A 10,470-nucleotide genomic window follows, 5' to 3' on the forward strand; every position below is an offset into this window, starting at 1 on the left:
GAAGGCTCCCCCCCCAAACCGAGTTGGACTTGGTTTGGTGGGTGGGAGTCCTTCCCTTCCTTCCCACCTCCCTTTTTTCTCTCTCTCTTTGATTTTCCTTTGTATGTCACATAGGGCCCTTTTGGGCTGTCCCACCAGCCCACTAAGGGCTGGTGCGCCACCCTCATGGCCTATGGGCTTCCCCGGGGTGGGTTGCCCCCCCCCCCCCCGGTGAACTCCCGGAACCCATTCGTCATTCCCGGTACATTCCCGGTAACTCTGAAAACCTTCCGGTAATCAAATGAGGTCATCCTATATATCAATCTTCATTTCCGGACCACTCCGGAAACCCTCGTGACGTCCGTGATCTCATCCGGGACTCCGAACAACATTCGGTAACCAACCATATAACTCAAATACGCATAAAACAACGTCGAACCTTAAGTGTGCAGACCCTGCGGGTTCGAGAACTATGTAGACATGACCCGAGAGACTCCTCGGTCAATATCCAATAGCGGGACCTCGATGCCCATATTGGATCCTACATATTCTACGAAGATTTTATCGTTTGAACCTCAGTGCCAAGGATTCATATAATCCCGTATGTCATTCCCTTTGTCCTTCGGTATGTTACTTGCCCGAGATTCGATCGTCAGTATCCGCATACCTATTTCAATCTCGTTTACCGGCAAGTCTCTTTACTAGTTCTGTAATACAAGATCCCGCAACTTACACTAAGTCACATTGCTTGCAAGGCTTGTGCGTGATGTTGTATTACCGAGTGGGCCCCGAGATACCTCTCCGTCACACGGAGTGACAAATCCCAGTCTTGATCCATACTAACTCAACTAACACCTTCGGAGATACCTGTAGAGCATCTTTATAGTCACCCAGTTACGTTGCGACGTTTGATACACACAAAGCATTCCTCCAGTGTCAGTGAGTTATATGATCTCATGGTCATAGGAACAAATACTTGACACGCAGAAAACAGTAGCAACAAAATGACACGATCAACATGCTACGTCTATTAGTTTGGGTCTAGTCCATCACATGATTCTCCTAATGATGTGATCCCGTTATCAAGTAACAACACTTGCCTATGGCCAGGAAACCTTGGCCATCTTTGATCAACGAGCTAGTCAACTAGAGGCTTACTAGGGACGGTGTTTTGTCTATGTATCCACACAAGTATTGGGTTTCCAATCAATACAATTATAGCATGGATAATAAACGATTATCATGAACAAAGAAATATAATAATAACTAATTTATTATTGCCTCTAGGGCATATTTCCAACAATTAGTCATTGTTGTAATTAATAAGAAGTAATAAGGAAAGAGAGGTTCACATATAAATATATCATCTTAGACACTTTTTACAATTGTGAGCACTCACCAAACTATTACATGCCTAGGAGTAGATGTTGGACAAGGAAGACAACATAATGAATTGTGTTTGCTTTGTTCCAAACAATGTTATCTGATTAGAGATCCCTTAGCATGTGACGATTGCTTCCACCTCATATTAGCCAAAACTCCCGCACCAAGTAGAGATACTACTTGTGCATCCATAAACCTGCAACCCAGTTTTGCCATGAGAGTCCACCATACCTACCTATGGATTGAATAAGATCCTTCAAGTAAGTTGTCATCGGTGCAAGCAATAAAAATTGCTCTCTAATATGTATGATCTATTAGTGTGTGGAAAATAAGCTTTGTACGAACCTGTGATGAGGAAGACATAAAAGCGACAGACTGCATAATAAAGTTCTTTGTCACAGGAGGCAATATAAAGTGACGTTCCTCCGCACTAATAGGATATGCATTCAAACCTCAAAAGCGCATGACAACCTCTGCTTCCCTCTGCGAAGGGCCTATCTTGTACCTTTACTTTTCACCCTTGAAAGAGTCATGCTGATCATCACCAATTCCCTTTTTGCCTTCGCCTTTGCTACCGTCACATGCTTGGGAAAGATCTATATTCATATATCAACTTGGAGTTGAGTACTTATGCTTTATTGTTGTTGACTTTACCCTTGAGGTAAACCGTTGGGATGCAAAACTATAAGCCCCTATCTTCCTTTGTGTCCAACTGAAACTTTGACACCATGAGTACCACGTGAGTTGTAACAATTGTGGAAAACGAAAGAGATAATTGAGTATGTGGGTTTGCCTTACAAGCTCTTATTTGACTCTTTCTGATGTTGTGAAAAATTGCAATTGCTTCAATGACTATGGATTATTGTTGGTTACTTCTCGGTAAGGTTTTTGCTTCATGCTTTGCTTTGTGAAGGAATTGTTACTTTCCCATAAGAATCTTTATGATATATTGTTGTTCTATATGTGATCATGATGCCCTCATGTATGTATTGTGTTTTATCGACACCTTCGTCCCTCAACATGTGGACATGTTTATGGAACTTGGTTTTCGCTTGAGGACAAGCGAGGTCTAAGCTTGGGGGAGTTGATACGTCCATTTTGCATCATGCTTTTATGTTGATATTTATTGCTTTTTGGGCTGTTATATTACTTGTGGTACCATATTTATGCCTTTTCTCTCTTATTTTACAAGGTTTATTTGAAGAGGGAGAATTCAGGCAGCTGGAATTCTGGACTGGAAAAGGAGCAAATCCTAGTCCACTATTCTGCACATCTCCAAATGCCCTGAAAATTTACGTGGATTTTTTCTGGAATATATTAAAAATACTGGGCGAAAGAACTACCGGAGGGGGGCCACCAGGGCCCCACAAGCCCCCACTCCGCCACCACCCCCCTGGTGGCGGTGGGCAAGCTTGTGGGCGGCCTGAAGGCCCACTAGCCCCCTCTTTTGCTATATGAAGCGTCTTGGTCTGGAAAAAAAAATCAATCAGGAGCTTTTTTGTGGTTTCGCCGCCGCCACGAGGCGGAACTTGAGCAGATCCAATCTACGGCTCCGGCAGGACGATCCTGCCAGGGAAATTTCCATCCCGGAGGGGGAAATCGTCGCCATCGTCATCACCAACACTCCTCTCGTCGGAGGGGAGGCATCTTCATCAACATCTTCATCAGCACCATCTCCTCTCCAATCCCTAGTTCATCTCTTGTAACCAATCTTCGTCTCGCAACTCCGTTTGGTACTTGTAAGGTTGCTAGTAGTGTTGATTACTCTTTGTAGTTGATGCTAGTTGGATTACTTGGTGGAAGAGTTTATGTTCAGATCCTTGATGCTATTCATTACACCTCTGGTCATGATTATGATTATGTCTTGTGAGTAGTTACTTTTGTTCCTGAGGACATGGGATAAGTCATGCTAATAATAGTCATGTGAATTTGATATTCGTTCGGTATTTTGCTATGATGTATGTTGTCTTTTCCTCTAGTGGTGTTATGTGAACGTCGACTACATAACACTTCACCATATTTGGGCCTAGAGGAAGGCATTGGGGAGTAGTAAGTAGATGATGGGTTGCTGGAGTGACAGAAGCTTAAACCCTAGTCTATGTGTTGCTTCGTGAGGGGCTGATTTGGATCCACTAGTTTAATGCTATGGCTAGACTTTGTCTTAATTCTTCTTTTGTAGTTGCGGATGCTTGCGAGAGAGGTTAATCATAAGTGGGATGCTTGTCCAAGTAAGGGCAGTAGCCAAGCGCCGGTCCACCCACATATCAAACTATCAAAGTAACGAACGCGAATCATATGAACATGATGAAACTAGCATGACAGAAATTCCCATGTGTCCTCGGGAGCGTTTTTCATCCTATAAGACTTTGTTCAGGCTTGTCCCTTGCTGCAAAAGTGATTCGGCCACTTGCTGCACTGTTGCTACTACTTGTTACTTGTTACTCTTTGCTTGCTACGTTTCACCTCGCTACACAATCACTTGTTATCGCTACTTTTAGTGCTTGCGGTTATTACCTTGCTGAAATCCGTTTATCAGAGCCTTCTGCTCCTCATTGGGTTCGACACTTTTACTTATCGAAAGGACTATGATTGATCCCTTATACTTGTGGGTCATCACCGCCTTCTTATCAGCCAAATACTTGGGGCAGTTGCGCTTCCAGTGACCCATCCCCTTGCAATAATAACACTCTGTTTTCGGCTTAGGTCCAGCCTTGGGTTTCTTCGTCGGATTGGCAACAGTTTTGCCACTCTTCTTGGAGTTACCCTTCTTGCCTTTGTCGTTTCTCTTGAAACTAGTGATCTTATTTATCATCAACACTTGATGCTCTTTCCGGAGTTCTGACTCTGCGACTTTCAGCATCGCGAATAACTCGCCGGGTGACTTGTTCATCCCTTGCATGTTATAGTTCAACACAAAGCTCTTATAGCTAGGTGGCAGTGATTGAAGAATTCTGTCAGTGATAGCCTCTTGCGGGAATTCAATCCCCAGCTCAGCTAGACGGTTTTAGTACCCAGACATTTTGAGCACATGTTCACTGACAGACGAATTCTCCTCCATCTTGCAAGCATAGAATTTATCGGAGGTCTCATACCTCTCGATCCGGGCGTTCTTCTGAAAGATAAACTTCAACTACCGGAACATCTCATATGCTCCATGACGCTCAAAACATCGTTGAAGTCCCGGTTCTAAGCCATACAAGACTGCACATTGAACTACTGAGAAGTCCTCCTTACGCGATTGCCAAGCATTCAAAACATCTTGGTCAAACGTAGCGGGTGGTTCATCTCCTAGCGCAGCATCAAGGATATAATTCTTTTCCCCAGCTTGTAGGATGAGCCTAAGATTACGTGCCCAGTATACAAAGTTGTTTCCATCATCTTTCAACTTAGCTTTCTCTAGGAACGTATTGAAATTGAGGGTTGCTACTGCGTGAGCCATTGATTTACAACGTTAAATATTGCAAAGTGGACTTAGACTATGTTCAAGACAATTAGAGTTTAACTAATCAAATTACTAATAAACTTCCACTCAAAAATACATCCCTCTAGTCATTTGAGTGGTGCCTGATCCAAATTCACTAACTCAAGTCCGATCATCACGTGAGTTGAGTATAGTTTCAGTGGTAAACATCTCTATCTAATCATATCAACTATACGATTCACACTCGAACTTTCGGTCTCTTGTGTTCCAAGGCCATGTTTGCACATCCTAGGCTCGTCAAGTTTAACCCGAGTGTTCCGCGTGTGCAACTGTTTTGCTCCCATTGTATGTGAATGTTGAGTCCACCCGATCATCACGTGGTGTCTCGAAACAATGAACTGTCGCAATGGTGCACAGTTGGGAGAACACAATTTTATCTTGAAACTTTAGTGAGGGATCACCTTATAATGCTACCGCCGTTCTAAGCAAGATAAGGTGCATAAAAGGATTAACATAACATGCAATTCATAAGTGATATGATACGGCCATGATCTTGTGCTTCTTGATCTCCATCACCAAAGCACCGGCATGATCTTCTTGTCACCGGCGCCACACCATGATCTCCATCATCGTGCTGCCATCAAGGTTGTCGTGCTATCTACGCTATTACTACTAAAGCTACAAACTAGCAATATAGTAAACGCATCTGCAAACACAAACGTTAGTTTAAAGACAACCCTATGGCTCCTGCCGGTTGCCGTAGCATCGATGTGCAAGTCGATATTAACTATTACAACGTGATCATATCATACATACAATATATCACATCATGTCTTTGGCCATATCACATCACAAGCATACCCTGCAAAAACAAGTTAGACGTCCTCTAATTTGTTGTTGCATGTTTTATGTGGCTGCTATGGGTATCTAGTATGATCGCATCTTACTTATGCAAAAACCACAACGGTGATGTGCAAATTTCTATTCAACCTCTCTCCAAGGACCGCCTTGGTCAAAACCAATTCAAATAAAGTTGAAGAAACAGGCACCTGCCAGTCATCTTTATGCAACGAGTTGCATGTTGGTCGATGAAACCAGTCTCTCGTAAGCGTACGAGTAATGTCTGTCCGGGCCGCTTCAATCCAACAATACCGCCGAATCGAGAAAATACTAAGGAGGGCAGCAAATCGAACATCAACGCCCACAAAAACTTTTGTGTTCTACTCGAGATTACACCTACGCATGAACCTAGCTCATGATGCCACTGTTGGGGAACGTTGCATGGGAAACAAAAAATTTCCTACGCACACGAAGACCTATCATGGTGATGTTCATCTACGAGAGGGACTTTGGATCCACATACCCTTGTATATCGCTAAGCGGGAAGCGTTAAGAAACGCGGTTGATGTAGTGGTACAGCTTCGTGATTCAAATCACCGTCGTCCCACGATCCGTTCCGATCTAGCGCCGAACGGACGACACCTCTGCGTTCAGCACACGTACAGCTCGATGACGATCTCCGCCTTCTTGATCCAACAAGAGAGACGGGGAAGTAGATGAGTTCTACGGTAGCATGACGGCGCGCCGGTGGTGGTGATGATCTACTCCTGCAGGGCTCCGCCCGAGCTCCGGAGAAATCCGATCTAGAGGAAGAACTACGTGGTATAGGTTTGAGTTGCATGTGGAAAAGTTATGTATCAAAAGCCCTAAAACCACCGATATATATAGGAGCAGGGAGGGGCTATCTTTGGGGCTCAAGGGAGCCCCAAGGGCGCTGACCGAAGGGAGGAGGTGGACTCCCACCCCAATTCAGTTTCCTTTCTTTTTTTTCTTTCCTTTGGTATTTTATCTTGTGGCGCCATAGCCCTCATGGGCTGGCCTAACTAGCCCACTAAGGGCTGGTGCGCCACCCTAAGGCTAGTGGGCTCACTCCCGGGTGGGTGGGCCCCTCCCGATGAATATCCGGAACCCATTCGTCAGTGCCGATACACTGCCAGTAATGCCCGAAACTTTCCGGTGACCAAATGAAACCATCCTATATATCAATCTTTGTTTCCGGACCATTCCAGAAACCCTTGTGACGTCTGTGATCTCATCCGAGACTCCGAACAACCTTCGGTCACCAACACATATAACTCAACTGTACTAAAACATCATCGAACCTTAAGTGTGTAGACCATGCGGGTTCGACAACTATGCAGACATGACCCGAGACACTCCTCGGTCAATATCCAATAGCGGGACCTGGATGTCCATATTGGATCCTACATATTCCACGAAGATCTTATCGGTTGAACCTCTGTGCCAAGGACTCATATAATCCTGTATAACATTCCCTTTGTCCTTCGGTATGTTACTTGCCCGAAATTTGATCGACGGTATCCCTATACCTATTTCAATCTCGTTACCGGCAAGTCTCTTTACTCGTTCCGTAATACAAGATCCCGTGACTTACACTTGAGTCACATTGCTTGCAAGGCTTGTATGTGATTTTGTATTACCGAGTGGTCCCCGAGATACCTCTCCGTCACACGGAGTGACAAATCCCAGTCATGATCCATGCTAACTCAACGGACACCTTCGGAGATACCTGTAGAGCACCTTTATAGTCACCCAGTAACGTTGTGACGTTTGATACACACAAGGTATTCCTCCGATGTCTGTGAGTTACGTGCTCTCATGGTCATAGGAATGAATACTCGACACGCAGAAAACAATAGCAACAAAATGGCACGATCACATGCTACGTTCATAGTTATGGTCTAGTCCATCACATGATTCTCCTAATGATGTGATCTAGTTATCAAGAGACAACACTTGCATATGGTCAGAAAACCTTGACCATCATTGATCAACTGGCTAGCTAGAGGCTTGCTAGGGACATTGTTTTGTCTATATATCCACACATGTATCTATGCTTTCATTCAATACAATTATAGCATGGATAATAAATGATTATCTTGAAACAAGAAATATAATAATAATTATTTTATCATTGCCTCTAGGGCATATTTCCAACAGAATTATCAAGGGGGTACCCATAACAACCCCAAGCATGTTAGGAGCGCTCAATATGGTACATAACATCGGTACACAAGTAACTAGGGAGGCAAAGGTGGAACAAAACACCGAGCAAAAGTCCAAGACTTCCACCTTTTACAAAGTATATATGTGCGTTAAATTAAATAGCAATAATATTTTGATATACCAAAGATATCCATGTTATCACATGAAAACAACTACACCTGCAACTAACAACGCTGTAAGAAGGGCCGATCAAGCGGTAACTTAGCCAAACAATGATTTGCTAGGATGTGGAGGGGTTAGCGGCTTTTCATGGCAATGTTGGTAGGCTGGCATTCAAGTGGTTGGTAAAAATACATAACAATAAAAGCAAGATAACTATCATAGCAATGATAGTAGTTGTATCTAGGGAAATGGTCATCTTGCGTGAGATCCCACTTGGAAGAAGAACGAATCCATGAAGAAGACGAACCAACCTAGTCGAACGGATACTCACACCCTGAACACTTTCGCAACTCTATTGAGAAGAAGCAATCCAGAAACAAACAATCAACACATGATAAACACCACAACATATGTATGACATGGTGCACAAACAAATATGATGCATGTAATTCTTAGATATGCAAGGCATGGTAATCACAACAATCAAACACTACACATTAAGTGAAGCTCAATATGCAATGAGTTGAATATTGACGAAAGTCCACATTCGAATCATTTAATTAACTCTCGTTTATCTACATGACAATAGTAAATTTTATTAAACAAGGCAAGAGGTGACGCATGAATAAACTATATATCTAGGTGTTTTAAATGAGGTCGGAAACAACTTATAGTATTTCCGAAATGACCCCATATGTGAATTTAGAATTGGCTCAGCTCTGCCAAAAACATATCTTATTTTTATTAAATAGGGAGACTAAATGTACCATGTGATTCTACACGTCATTCTTGGTGATTTACATATATAGATCATCTAAAATGGAGCTACGATCTAAGAGATATGAGCATCACAAGATAATATGCCATGAATGCAAAATGCATGCAAACAACACCCACAAACATTCCAAATCATGGATGCAACAAGATATTATGAAACTACATGAAATTCTATGCAAGTTTCATATATGGCATCTTCAAAACTGCGCAATGGTTCAACAAATGCAACTAATACAAGTTATTGTCATAATATGTCCAAAACAGCTACATGGCATTTTACACAAGTCAAAACAACAAGCTACAGGGACCTAAAATGCACAAACAAGACATGAGGTAGTAGTTAACATGATGCACAACAGTTCTTCTCACAGGAGCAAAAAATTTAGAAGCATGGCTCAGTAGAAAATGAGTTCACAAGATGGCTACTTGAACACAGTTTCAGACTTCGTGAAAATAACAGTTTTTAACATAGCAGTTTTATTCTAAAGGCTTTTTGGCAGAGAAAAACATATGCTACAGGATAGGACATATAATGGCATGAAACTTTACAGCATGGTAGTAGCCATGATGCACTTCATTTCATTCCATAGTAGCAAGGTCTAATTATGCACACAATGATGGCTAGCATCCACCCAACATGGCAATCTAATCTAAGAAGATTCTCAGACTTAGAAAAATTAACATGGGGCAAGGAACAACAACTTTATCGGATTGACATGTTTGACAACAAAATTAACTAGGATGCGAAACTATACTTGAAAACTAATGGCACAAACTAACAAAGGATAACATGCTTTACAATTCACTCCATTGGACCAGCCACAAGGGGGTTGTAGATTAACGGCAATTCACATGGAAACATAGCAACAAAATATAGCAGATTCAGATTTAGAATTATGTTGTACCCTTAAAACAGCAACATTTTCATGGCAAGTTCACATGATGAAAACTACAACTAAACATGACATTCATGGCATGTAAAACCAACTAAGAGCAATTAGACATGGCATAGTACAAATCACTCCATTGGCACACATTCGAAAAAGGCATGGTTTGCTTAATTCGAGCTTCGCAAAATGGAACTTAACGTTAACAGATTAGCACATTTTAACATGATGGCACCTTTAGAGAAAGATATTGACATGATAGATATGTTTTACATGGCAACCAGACGCATCGCATCAAAGTAGACATCACGTACAACAAATTCCATGAAGGAATCTCATGCATAAGAGCTACGAATTAGATGCAATCGTCCATACAGGTTTGAATAAAATATTAGTTTTCGTCGATTACAATGGGATGCACTTTGCAACACATATTTGAGAATATAGATGCAACCTATTAGGCATGAAAATGCCACAATCCTGTAGAGCACAAAGAGTAGATGGTTTTTCATATAAATAAATCAGAGCTACGGTTATTTAGCTATGAAATAAATCATTTTACCATGGCATTTATGCAAATTAATGCAAACAGCAAGTTTAGACATTTTTAACATATGTTAAAGTGGGATATTATTATTCTACACAAAATTCTAATCATTTTACATATATAAAGTTACATGCGATGCACGGTCGTCAAGTTATTATATGCATGAAGATTGAGGACTTTTATGCAAATTTGTAATTTCCTGGATAAATAGACAAATCGCAAATAGGAAATAATGAAATGGGCTGAATCTGCAGCTAATGTGTTAGGCAGGGTCTGAGTGGAGGATA

The sequence above is a fragment of the Hordeum vulgare genome, chromosome 7H, assembly GCF_904849725.1.
Source record: "Hordeum vulgare subsp. vulgare chromosome 7H, MorexV3_pseudomolecules_assembly, whole genome shotgun sequence".
Taxonomy (NCBI): domain Eukaryota; kingdom Viridiplantae; phylum Streptophyta; class Magnoliopsida; order Poales; family Poaceae; genus Hordeum; species Hordeum vulgare.